Source organism: Lepidochelys kempii, chromosome 21, assembly GCF_965140265.1.
Source record: "Lepidochelys kempii isolate rLepKem1 chromosome 21, rLepKem1.hap2, whole genome shotgun sequence".
Classification (NCBI taxonomy): domain Eukaryota; kingdom Metazoa; phylum Chordata; order Testudines; family Cheloniidae; genus Lepidochelys; species Lepidochelys kempii.
This window is the reverse complement of record NC_133276.1, coordinates 17,822,132-17,835,290: the sequence shown is the minus strand read 5'-3', so window position 1 is coordinate 17,835,290 and position 13,159 is coordinate 17,822,132. Positions and strand designations below refer to the sequence as shown.

The following is a 13,159-nucleotide window of genomic DNA, read 5'->3' as shown; positions in this document are numbered from 1 at the left end:
GGCAGGTCTTACGTTCTGAGCACTTCAGGGCAGGGACAATGAACCAAATTCACTACGGAGTGTGGGTGTCAGTTAAATCAGGAGGTGGTCCCTACTAATACCAGGGGCAAATTTGGCCCTACATTTGCTTTTGTATAGTGCTGTACACATTGAAAATGCTCAGCAAATAACCCAGTATCGAGTCATAGAATATACGTAAAAGAATAAATGGACACAAATCAGATGTCAAGAATTATAACATTCATAAACCAGTCGGAGAACACTTCAATCTCTCTGGTCATGCAATCACAGACATGAAGGTCGCTATCTTCAAACAAAAAAACTTCAAATCCAGACTCCAGCGAGAAACTGCTGAATTGGAATTCATTTGCAAATTGGATACTATTAATTTAGGCTTAAATAGAGACTGGGAGTGGCTAAGTCATTATGCAAGGTAGCCTGTTTCCTCTTGTTTTTTCCTACCCCCCCCCCCCCCCAGATGTTCTGGTTTAACTTGGATTTAAACTTGAAGAGTGGTCAGTTTGGATGAGCTATTACCAGCAGGAGAGTGAGTTTGTGTGTGTATGGGGGTGGGGGGAATGTGAGAAAACCTGGATTTGTGCAGGAAATAGCCCAACTTGATTGTCATGCACATTGTGTAAAGAGTTGTCACTTTGGATGGGCTATCACCAGCAGGAGAGTGAATTTGTGTGGGGGGGTGGAGGGTGAGAAAACCTGGATTTGTGCTGGAAATGGCCCACCTGATGATCACTTTAGATAAGCTATTACCAGCAGGACAGTGGGGTGGGAGGAGGTATTGTTTCATATTCTCTGTGTATATATAAAGCCTGCTGCAGTTTCCACGATATGCATCTGAGGAAGTGAGCTGTAGCTCACGAAAGCTCATGCTCTAATAAATTGGTTAGTCTCTAAGGTGCCACAAGTACTCCTTTTCTTTTTCCGTGTGAGTGTAAGGGCTTAACCTGTCAATCCTACAGAATTTGCAAAATAAGTTTTTAGTCTTTATGGTTGTGAGGGGGGGGGGAAATCTTTCTAAATACAAAGAATGTAAGGATGTGGCATTGCACTCCTGAGCCTGCACAAAGACAGCTCCAGCACCTCTCTGGTATGCTTCACTTGACAAGCAGCGGCAGAGTGAAAGTGACAAGACTAATCAATGCTACTAGTCAGAGCTCTGCCCACAGCAATGAAATGTCAAGAGTTGGGTGAATTTCAGTATACTGCTGCCACTAAGCCCTGGTCTACACTAAGAGTTGAGATCGAATTTAGCAGCGTTAAATCGATTTAACCCTGCATCCGTCCACACGACGAAGCCCTTTTTTTTCAATTTAAAGGGCTCTTAAAACCGAATTCTTTACTCCACTCCCAACAAGGGGATTAGCGCTGAAATCGGCCTTGCCAGGTCGAATTTGGGGTAGTGTGGATGCAATTAGACAGTATTGGCCTCCAGGAGCTATCCCAGAGCGCTCCATTGTGACTGCTCTGGACAGCACTCTCAACTCAGATGCACTGGCCAGGTAGACAGGAAAAGGCCCACGAACATTTGAATTTCATTTCCTGTTTGGCTAGCGTGGCAAGCTGCAGGTGAGTGCAGAGCTCATCAGCAGAGGTGACCACGATGGAGTCCCAGAATTGCAAAAGAGCTCCAGCATGGACCTAACGGGAGGTACGGGATCTGACTGCTGTATGGGGAGAGGAATCCGTGCTATCAGAACTCCGTTCCAGTTTTCGAAATGCCAAAACATTTGTCAAAATCTCCCACGGCATGAAGTACAGAGGCCTATAACAGGGACCCGAAGCAGTGCCATGTGAAACTTAAGGAGTGGAGGCAAGCCTACCAGAAAACCAGAGAGGCAAACGGCTGCTCCGAGTCAGAGCCCCAAACATGCCGCTTCTATGATGAGCTGCATGCCATTCTAGGGGCTTCAGCCACCACTACCACAACCCTGTGCTTTGACTCTTTCAATGGAGATGGAGGCAACACGGAAGCAGGTTTGGGGAACAAGGAAGATGATGATGATGAGGTTGTAGATAGCTCACAGCAAGCAAGCAAGCAGAGAAACCGGTTTTCCCAACAGCCAGGAACTGTTTCTCACCCTGGACCTGGAACAAGTACCCCCGAACCCACCGAAGGCTGCCTCCCAGACCTGCCAGGAGGAGAAGGGACCTCTGGTCAGTGTACCTTTTAAAATAGTATACATGGTTTAAAAGCAAGCATGTTTAATGATTAATTTGCCCTGGCATTCGCGGCCAGTACAGCTACTGGAAAAGTCTGTTAAAAGTCCGGGGATGGAGCAGAAATCCTCCAGGGACATCTCCATGAAGCTCTCCTGGATGTACCCCCAAAGCCTTTGCAAAAGATTTCTGGGGAGGGCAGCCTTATTCCGTCCACCATGGTAGGACGCTTTACCATGCCAGGCCAGTAGCACGTACTCGGGAATCACTGCAGAACAAAGCATTGCAGTATATGTTTGCTGGCGTTCAAAAAACATCCATTCTTCATCTCTGTGTTATCCTCAGGAGAGTGATATCATTCATGCTCACCTGGTTGAAATAGGGTGCTTCTCTTAAGGGGACATTCAGAGGTGCCCGTTCCTGCTGGGCTGTTTGCCTGTGGCTGAACAGAAATGTTCCCCGCTGTTAGTCACGGGGATAGGTTAGTCACGTGGTGGGGGGAGGCAAAATGTGACCTTGTAAAGAAAGCACATGTGCTATGTATGTAGTGTTAACTGCAAGGTTTACCGTGAAAGAGTGCACCCATTGCTCTATAAAATGTGTCTTTTTAAATACCACTGTCCCTTTTTTTTCCCTGCCAACAGTTGCATGTGTTTCAAGGATCACAGGATCTTCTCCTTCCCAGAGGCTAGCGAATATTAGAAGGCGAAAAAAACGCACTCACAATGAAATGTTCTCTGACCTCATGCTCCCACACAGAGCGCAGACGAATGTGTGGAGGCAGACAATGTCAGAGTGCAGGAAAACACAAAATGACTGGGAGGAGAGTAAATGGCAGGCTGAAGAGAGGGCTGAAGCTGAAAGGTGGTGGCAGCGTGATGAGAGGAGGCAGGATTCAATGCTGAGGCTACTGGAGGATCAAACTAATATGCTCCAGTGTATGGTTGAGCTGCGGGAATGGCAACTGGAGCACAGACCCCCACTACAGCCCGTGTAACCAACCGCCCTCCTCCCCAAGTTCCATAGCCTCCTCACCCAGACGCCCAAGAATGCAGTGGGGGGGCCTCCGGCCACCCAGCCACGCCACCCCAGAGGATTCCTCAAGCAACAGAAGGCTGGCATTCAATAAGCTTTAAACTTTTAAAGTGCTGTGTGGCCTTGTCCTTCCCTCCTCCACCACCCCATCTGGTGCTTCCCTCCTCCTGGGCTACCTTGGCAGTTATCCCCCTATTTGTGTGATGAATTAATAAAGAAAGCATGAATGTAAAGCAACAATGACTTTATTGCCTCTGCAAGCGGTGATCGAAGGGAGTGGGGAGGGTGGTTGGCTTACAGGGAAGTAGAGTGGGTGGCGGGGTGTGTGTTTCCATCAAGGAGAAACAAACAGAACTTTCACACTGTAGCCTGGCCAGTCATGAAACTGGTTTTCAAAGCTTCTCTGATGCACATCGCACCCTCCTGTGCTTTTCTAACTGCCCTAGTGTCTGGCTGCGCGTAACCAGTGGCCAGGCGATTTGCCTCAACCTTCCAACCCGCCATAAACGTCTCCCCCTGTGACGAAGTGGGACTGTTCTTAATGTTTCCTCTGGATAGTGTGGGGGTGCCTCAGTTTCCCCTAGGCAGTTCTTAAGTATCTAGGTAGTGGGGTAAGGGTATATGATCACTGCAGAGCCCTAGAGGGCAGGTGTGTGCAGGGGTCTGGACACAGAGAACGGCCAACACCCTGTTTCCTGGCAACTGATTGCAGGGGGGAAGGGCCCAGGCCAAGTCAGAGCTAAAGGGTTGGAGAACAAAGGAATCAGGTGACCTCCTGGCCCGGAAAGGGACAAAGCCCAGAGGAGGAGGGGCTGGAGGGAGTTTTAGTTTGGGGCTGGCTGGAGACATGGAGTAAAGGGCAGACGTGGTTGTCTGGCTCACTGCCCCGCAAAATGGACCCAGCTGAGGGGTCCTGTTCTCTGCACCTGCAAGCTCTGTTTTAGACCATGTTCCTGTCGTCTAATAAACCTCTGTTTTACTGGCTGGCTGAGAGTCACGTCTGACTGCGGAGTTGGGGTGCAGGACCCTCTGGCTTCCCTAGGAGCCCCCCCTGAGCGGACTCGCTGTGGGAAGCGCACGGAGGGACAGAGGAGGCTGAATGCTCTGAGGTCAGACCCAGGAAAGTGGAAGCTGTCTGAGCTTTGTGTCCTGAAGACAGGCTGCTCACAGAAAGGAGACTTCTCCAGAGTCCTGACTGGCTTCATGGGGAGCAGTTCCAGAGCATTGCCCAGGGACTCCTTGACAACTGCTGGCAGTGGTGGGATGTATTGCACCCCATGGATGGCACTTCCTGCAGTAAGTGACGGGGGAGCAGTAAAATGAAGGGGGATTGACGGGGACCAGGCGTGCTGAAGACTCAGAGAGGAGCGGTTACGGGGGGTGGTTAACCCCTGGGAGTGTGTGACCAGCGAGAAGGACTGTGCAATAATGGGGTCCACCTGGGGACTGTGGTGAGCAGTCTCAGGGGCAGAGGAGCCTGCGGCTTGGCCCTGGGAGAGAGAAGGACTTTTGCAGTAACAGAATTCCCCTGGGGATTGCAGTGAGTGCTGGGACCGGAGGAGTCTGCAGCTCGACCCTGGCAAAGAGGTGGTGACCTCGAGAAGGGCTGGCACACTAGGGGTTCTCCCTGGAAACCGTGGGGAGCTGAGAGCACACAGGCCTGTGAGTTCACAACAACTGGGGAGGAGCGGAGTGATGGCCTGTCACCGTCTCCTTAAGAAGGACATTGTAACCCGGTGCAGAAAGAAAGGGTTGAGCATTGGAAAGTTCACGAAGGCACAGTTAATCGTGCAGCTGGAGGAGGATGACGGCTCTAAGGAACAGATTCCTGACCCCAAATGGGGCTATAGCAGGATCTGGGAGCAGCTGGAGTGGGAGCCAGGCATCGCCAAGACTCCTGTCCCCGACCAGACGAGGGTCTTCACGATCGGGTTCCCCATCGGGGGATCGGAGACGGACGGGATTGGAGCTGAGTCCGAGAGAGCGAGAGGACCGTGGGAGACAGCGAGAGCCCGAGAAAGAGCTGCAGAAGCAGCAGCAGCATGAACTGGCGGTGGGGGAGCGGAGAGGCCTAGGGGACCTCCCCGGGGTGAGTGGGGATAGACCCCGGGGGGCCAGTTCCGCAGGGAACCTCGAGACTAAATTGTTGCCCCTGGTTAAGAAGGGAGGGGGGATGTGGATGCCCACCTCACTGCCTTTGAACAGGTTGGTAATTTGAACCAGGGGGACCCTGCGGAAAAGCCCTGGTGTCTAGCTCCCTTGCTGGGTCCCAAGGCCATAGACTCCGTCAGCCAGATGGTTGGGGATGTGGACAGGCTCCCACTCCTGACCCCAACCGATATGTCTGTGTGGAGTTTCCTGGGGCCAGGCCCCTCGGACCTGCAGTGGGAGCGGAAGGTGATGGTCAATGGGGAGAGATTCCTGGGGTGGCGAGATCCTGGGACAGAGAGAACTGTTGTCAGGCCCTGGGTGGTGCAGCCTCAGATGCTGAGGATCTGTGTGAACTGGGTAAGGGTCCCAGGGACGAAGCCGCTCGCCCTGCCTATGGCCCAGATCCCTGTGCAGACACAGGAGGGGTGGGGCTGGCTGGCTGTTGGGGTTCTCCAGGACACCAGCTGCGAGACCCTGTTGTGGGGTGACTGTGTCTCTTTGGGACAGGATCCAGGCCTTGCTCCGGTAACTGCCAAGGGTTTCAATTTGAATCCAGGGAACCAGTCAGTGGAGAGGAAAATGGTCAGTGAAAATGCAGATGACCTGGCTGGCAGGGGGGAGGAGCTGCTAGGCTCAGGGTACCTGACTGCCTGTAACCAGACCCCTGGGGCTCCCTGCCCCCCTTGCACACTGGAGAGGGGGCTCACGCTGGCTCTGATGCAGTGAGGAAAGCAGCGAGCTTACTGCCTACCCCCACTAGGACAGCAAGGGCAGTGCTGAGCACAGTGGGAGCTGAGACCCCAGCTGAGTGTGGGGAGACACAGGCAGGGCAGGGTATCTGTTGGGAGTGGCAAGGTGCTGGGTAAGGAAAGTCTGGATGAGCCTAGGCAGCCTTGTGAGCTAATGGCTTTGTCTAGTCAGCAGGGTGGGAAGGCGAGGAGAGTGGAAGATGAGTGTCCCTGTACCTTACCTGTTACCTGGGTGGAGAATTGTGACAGTGAAGGAAATGTGCCTGTGTCTGTCAGGGGTATTGACTTGCCTGTGGAGGGAGCTACCCTGGTCTCCAAGCAGCTGTCTGTGACCAGCCTTGTGTGCTGGGACAAGGGGAATGAGATCCCAAGCTGTGTGTCTGGGAAAGGAGAAAGTGTGTCCGGCTCTTCTTTGTCTGTGGAAGAGAAAGAAGGGGCCTTTCAGCCTGTGATGGTTGAGGGTAGTGCGGGGACGCCATGACATAGTGCAGTTGTCTCAGAGTTGGTTCTGGATTCAGCGAAAGCCCAGGAAGGGAAGGGTCCTAAGTTTGTGTCTGCTTGGGAGAATGGCGCTGTAACTAGGTTGCATCCAGTTAGTGTCTATGCAAAATCCCAGAGACCAGACAATTCTGGTGCTTGTATTTTGCCTGTTGCTAGTGTGTTGTTGGGAAAGGGTGTAGCAACTCTGTCTAATCAGGGTGAGATCCTAGCCAGGGCACAAGGAGAGCAGAAAGGTGATTTGATTGTGTTGCCTACTGAGGGTGTGGAAACCTGTAGCAAGAAGGAAAAGATTCCTGAACTTGTGTGTGTCAAAGGGAAGGAGAATGCTTCTGACCTTTTATCTAGGGAGTCTGTCAGTTTGCCTGAAAGGGGATTGTGTAGGAATCCGCCTGATAGGCCAGAGGTAATTCTGGATGTAAGGGACACCCAGAAAGAGTCTGTTGTTGCTCAGGAAAGTGTTCCTCTAGAGCAAGCTCTAGGTGAAGAGGGTAAGGGCAGAATTTCTGTGAAGGGTGAATTGTTGCATAGAAAAGCCCTAGGGAAAGGAATCCTCATGGAGTCTTTGCAAGCAGTTTACTGCAAATGAAGGGTGTGAAAGTGATTTAATCAAGAAAGTTTCAGTTCCTAACAGCCAGAAATTTTCTGTTGTGAACGGATCCACTGATTTTCCTGTTTAAGGATCCAGTGTGGAGAGCTTTGAGACGGTCTCAGACGAAGTGAAACTGTTAAGAAAGTTAAACAGTCCTATAACCAAGTGGCTGTGTTTGGCCAGCTTGTTGGGGAGACAAGGTTGTTGAGAAAGGAATGTCTCCATGCTAGTTCTGTAAGTGAACAGTATGTATCCCAGGTCAAGATGGGGGCTCTTAACCAAGAGAGCCCGAATTGCAGCCCTCCAGACTGGAACGGTGGGAGAAGACCCAATCCCAGTTTGACCCCCTGGGGTTTTAGGGTGGCAAAAGGGCACGGGCCGCATAAACCTTCCCACATACGGCCTGCGAGTGCTATCGACCACCCCTGACCTAAGGGAGGGCGTGAAACGGGAAGGGCCTGGTGTAACTTCCACCAAGGAATGGGGGAGATGCTGGGGCATCCATGTGAATGTTGGTGGCTTCGAACTTCCCCAGGTCACCGGCTAAAGTGACCCTGCTCAGTTCGATCTCAAAGGGGGGAGAGATGTGACGAAGTGGGACTGTTCTTAATGTTTCCTCTGAATCCTGTGGGGGTGCTTCAGTTTCCCCTAGGCAGTTCTTAAGTATCTAGGTGGTGGGGTAAGAGTGTATGACCACTGCAGAGCCCTAGAGGGCAGGTGTGTGCAGGGGTCTGGACACAGAACGGCCAACACCCTGTTTCCTGGCAACTGATGGCCTGGGCCCTTCCCCCCTGCAAGGTCAGAGCTAAAGGGTTGGAGAACAAAGGAATCAGGTGACCTCCTGGCCCGGGAAAGGGACAAAGCACAGAGGAGGAGAGGCTGGAGGGAGTTTCAGTTTGGGGCTGGCTGGAGACATGGAGTGAAGGGCAGATGTGGTTGTCTGGCTCACTGCCCCCAAAATGGACCCAGCTGAGGGGTCCGGTTCTCTGCACCTACAAGCTCTGTTTTAGACCATGTTCCTGTCGTCTAATAAACCTGTTTTACTGGCTGGCTGAGAGTCACGTCTGACTGCAGAGTTGGGGTGCAGGACCCTCTGGCTTCCCCAGGACCTCGCCTGGGCGGACTCGCTGTGGGAAGCGCACGGAGGGGCAGAGGATGCTGAATGCTCCGAGGTCAGACCCAGGAAGGTGGAAGTTGTGTGAGCTTTGTGTCCTGAAGACAGGCTGCTCACAGAAAGGAGACTTCCCCAGAGTCCTGACTGGCTTCATGGGGAGAAGTTCCAGAGCATCACCCAGGGACTCCGTGACACCCCCTTACTCTCACAGATATTGTGGAGCGCACAGCAAGCAGTAATAACAATGGGAATATTGGTTTCACTGAGGTCTAACCGAGTCAGGAAACTGCACCGGCGCGCTTTTAAACGTCCAAATGCACATTCTACCACCATTCTGCACTTGCTCAGCCTGTAGTTGAACAGCTCCTGACTACTGTCCAGGCTGCCTGTGTACGGCTTCATGAGCCATGGCATTAAGGGGTAGGCTGGGTCCCTAAGGGGAACTATAGGCATTTCAACATCCCCAATGGTTATTTTCTGGTCTGGGAAGAAAGTCCCTTCCTGCAGCTTTTGAAACAGACCAGAGTTCCTGAAGATGAGAGTGTCATGTACCTTTCCTGGCCATCCCAGGTTGATGTTGGTGAAACGTCCCTTGTAATCCACCAGTGCTTGCAGCACCATTGAAAAGTACCCCTTGCCGTTTATGTACTCACCGGCTTGGTGCTCTGGTGCCAAGATAGGGATATGGGTTCTGTCTATGGCCCCACCACAGTTAGGGAATCCCATTGCAGCAAAGCCATCTACTCTGACCTCCACATTTCCCAGGGTCACTACCCTTGATATCAGCAGATCTTTGATTGCATTGGCTACTTGCATCACAGTAGCCCCCAGAGTAGATTTGCCCACTCCAAATTGATTCCTGACTGACCGGTAGCTGTCTGGCGTTGCAAGCTTCCACAGGGCTATTGCCACTCGCTTCTCAACTGTGACGGCTGATCTCATCTTGGTATTTTTGCGCCTAAGGGCAGGGGAAAGCAAGCCACGAAGTTCCATGAAAGTGCCCTTACGCCTGTGAAAGTTTCGCAGCCACTGGGAATCGTCCCAAACCTGCAACACTATGCGGTCCCACCAGTCTGTGCTTGTTTCCCGGGCACAGAATCGGCGTTCCACGGCATGAACCTGCCCCATTAGCTCCATGATGCCCATGCTGCCAGGGCCCGTGCTTTGAGAGAAGTCTGTGTCCATGTCCTCATCACCGTGCTAAAGTCACCTACTCGCCCGGTTTTGCTTTGCCAGGTTCTGGTGCTTCATATACTACTGGATAATGCGCATGGTGTTTAATGTGCTCCTAATTGCCAATGTGATCTGAGTGGGCTCCATGCTTGCCATGGTATGGCGTCTGCACAGAAAAAAAGGCGTGGAATGATTATCTGCCGTTGCTCTGACGGAGGGAGGGGTGACTGACGACATGGCTTACAGGGTTGGCTTACAGGGAATTCAAATTAACCAAGTGGATGGCTTTACATCAAGGAGTAACAAAAACAACTGTCACGCAGAGTGGCCCCCTCAAGGACTGAACTCAAAACTCTGGGTTTAGCAGGCCAATGCTCAACCCACTGAGCTATCCCTCCCCAGTATTTCAGGCAGGACTGAATCTCCATTAAACTTTTCAAGGTGCCCCTGACAGACCTCACCAAAACGATTGTCGGCCGTTGATTTCACGGAGGGAGGAGCAAATGAAAACAAAACAAATCTGGTCTATTTCTTGTTTTGATCCACGCCATCTATCTCTTACATCTTTGGCTGGCAGCAGACGGTGCAATAGGACTGCTAGCCACCCTCATCTACTGCCTGCTTGCCAGAAGACAATACAATAGGACTGCTGGCAGGACCAAACAGAACGACCTGATCGAGTCACTCCTATTTCAGTCCCTGAGCCCACGTCTGCCCAGGCACTCCTGACCAACCTTGCCAAGGTGGCCAGGAGCACCTCGGACATGACGACTATGGTTATCAGGCCTATTGCACAGTTTGCTACCACAAGGCAATGAGCTGCTGCTGTGTAGCAATGCAGTACCGCGTCTGCCAGCACCCAGGAGACGTACGGTGACGGTGAGCTGAGCAGGCTCCATGCTTGCCATGGAATGGCGTCTGCACAGGTAACTCAGGAAAAAAGGCGCGAAACGACTGTCTGCCGTTGCTTTCACGGAGGGAGGGAGGGAAGGGGGGCCTGACGATATGTACCCAGAACCACCCGCGACAATGTTTTAGCCCCATCAGGCATTAGGATCTCAACCCAGAATTCCAACGGGCGGTGGAGACTGCGGGATAGCTACCCACAGTGCAACACTCCAGAAGCCGAGGCTAGCCTCGGTACTGTGGAAGCACTCCACCGAGTTAATGCACTTAGAGCATTTTGTGTGGGGACACACACAATCGACTATATAAAAATGATTTCTAAAAACCGACTTCTATAAATTCGACCTAATTTCGTAGCGTAGACATACCCTTAGGAAAGTTATCAGCAGGAGGCAGCACTGGAGTTAATAGTCAGGGAGAAAGATCCCCAGAAAAGGTGGTGATGGGCGGGGTAATAGAGGAGTGAAGCTAACTCCCAAACAGTAGCTGAAGGGGCCAGAGCTTCAAACCTATCAGATCCATATCAGCTTCTGGCTAGTATATAAGACATATGGAAATGCCATTGGAGCTAGGATTCTCGCATGGATATAGCCCCAAGACCCCTCCCCCCACACTCCCATTTCTTGTAGCACTCTCTGGCTGGTAGGTTCAATCCTCTGTTCAGCATGTGTTCAATAAGATGCCCAGCCCTGGCTGCCTTTGCACCTGGCTGCAATCCCCATGCATTTCAGCTGGCCTTTCCATGACTGCTTTCCCAGATTGAGGTGTCATTAGAAGAGGTTTGGGAACAAATAGATATGCTAAACAGTAATACGTCACCAGGAGCAAATGGTATTCACTCTAGAGTTCTAAAGAAAAACAAAGAGGAAATTTCAGACCTACTAACTGGTGTGTAACCTATCACTTAATTCAGTTTCTTTACCAGATGACTAGAGAACAGCTAAAATGACGCCAATTTTTGAAAAAGGCTCCAGAGGCGATCCCGGCAATTACAGGCTGGTAGGTCTGATTTCAATATCAGGCAAATTGATTGAAACTATAGGAAAGAACAGATTTACCAGACACATAGAGGAACACCATTTGTTGAGGAAAAATCAACGTGGCTTTTGTAAAGGGAAATCATGTCTCACCAGTCTCTTAGAATTCTTTGAGGGATTCAACAATCATATGGACAAAGGTGAGACAGTGAACATAAGAATGGCCATACTGGGTCAGACCAAAGGTCCATCTAGCCCAGTATCCTGTCTTCCGACATTGGCCAACACCAGGTGCCCCACAGGGAACGAACAGAACAGGTAATCATCACACGATCCATCCGTCACGCATTCCCAGCTTCTGGCTAACAGAAGTTAGGGACACCATCCCTGCTCATCCTGGCTGATAGCCATTGATGGACCTATCCTCCATGAATTTATCTAGTTCTTTTTTGAACCCTGTTATAGTCTTGGCCTTCACAACATCTTCTGGCAAGGAGTTCACACAGGTTGACTGTGCGTGGTATGAAAAAATAGTTCCTTCTGTGTGTTTTAAACCTGCTGCCTATTAATTTCATTGGGTGACCCCTAGTTCTTGTGTTATGAGAAGTAGTAAATAACACTTGCTTATTTATTCTCTACACAAGTCATGATTTTATATACCTCTATCATATCCCCCTAGTCATTTCTTTTTCAAGCTGAAAAGTCACAGTCTTATTAATCTCTTCTCATATGGAAGCTGTTCCATATCCCTAATAATTTTTGTTGCCCTTTTCTGAACCTTTTCCAATAGATCTTTTTTGAGATGGGGCAACCACATCTGCACGCAATATTTAAGATGTAGGCATACCATGGATTTATATAGAGGCGATATGATATTTTGTATCTTACCTATCCCTTTCTTAATGATTCCCAACATTGTTTGCTTTTTTGATGGTTGCTGCACATTGAGTGGATGTTTTCAGAGAACTATCCACAATGACTCCAAGATCTCTTTCTTTTGAGTGGTAACAGCTAATTTAGACCCCATCATTTTATATGTATAGTTGGGATTATGTTTTCCAATGTGCATTACTTTGCATTCATCAGCATTGAATTTCATCTGCCATTTTGTTGCCCAGTTACCCAGTTTTGTGAGACCCTTTTGTAGAGCTTTGCAGTCTGCTTGGGACTTAACTATCTTGAGTATAGAATCATAGAATATCAGGGTTGGAAAGGACCCCAGAAGGTCATCTAGTCCAACCCCCTGCTCAAAGCAGGACCAATTCCCAGTTAAATCATCCCAGCCAGGGCTTTGTCAAGCCTGACCTTAAAAACCTCTAAGGAAGGAGATTCTACCACCTCCCTAGGTAACGCATTCCAGTGTTTCACCACCCTCTTAGTGAAAAAGTTTTTCCTAATATCCAATCTAAACCTTCCCCACTGCAACTTGAGACCATTACTCCTCGTTCTGTCATCTGCTACCATTGAGAACAGTCTAGAGCCATCCTCTTTGGAACCCCCTTTCAGGTAGTTGAAAGCAGCTATCAAATCCCCCCTCATTCTTCTCTTCTGCAGGCTAAACAATCCCAGCTCCCTCAGCCTCTCCTCATAACTCATGTGTTCCAGTCCCCTAATCATTTTTGTTGCCCTTCGCTGGACTCTCTCCAATTTATCCACATCCTTCTTGAAGTGTGGGGCCCAAAACTGGACACAGTACTCCAGATGAGGCCTCACCAATGTCGAATAGAGGGGAACGATCACGTCCCTCGATCTGCTCACTATGCCCCTACTTATACATCCCAAAATGCCA

General features: G+C 50.4%; 1 protein-coding gene across 4 annotated transcripts in view; it reads right to left on the bottom strand.

Moving 5' to 3' along the window:
- The window catches only part of ADIPOR1 (adiponectin receptor 1), a 32,832-nt gene that overhangs the window by 16,171 nt on the left and 3,502 nt on the right, over window positions 1-13,159 (bottom strand). The window contains exons 1-2 of one of the 4 annotated variants that reach the window (XR_012155851.1): window positions 2,545-11,204; window positions 789-2,443 (exon numbers count right to left, since the gene is read on the bottom strand). The exons of 2 other annotated variants lie outside the window; for them this stretch is intronic. The gene's annotated coding sequence lies outside the window, so the exon portion shown is untranslated. Of the gene's footprint in view, window positions 1-788; window positions 2,444-2,544; window positions 11,205-13,159 lie in introns of those variants that run through there. One more of the 4 variants, XM_073320270.1, reaches the window with a different exon arrangement.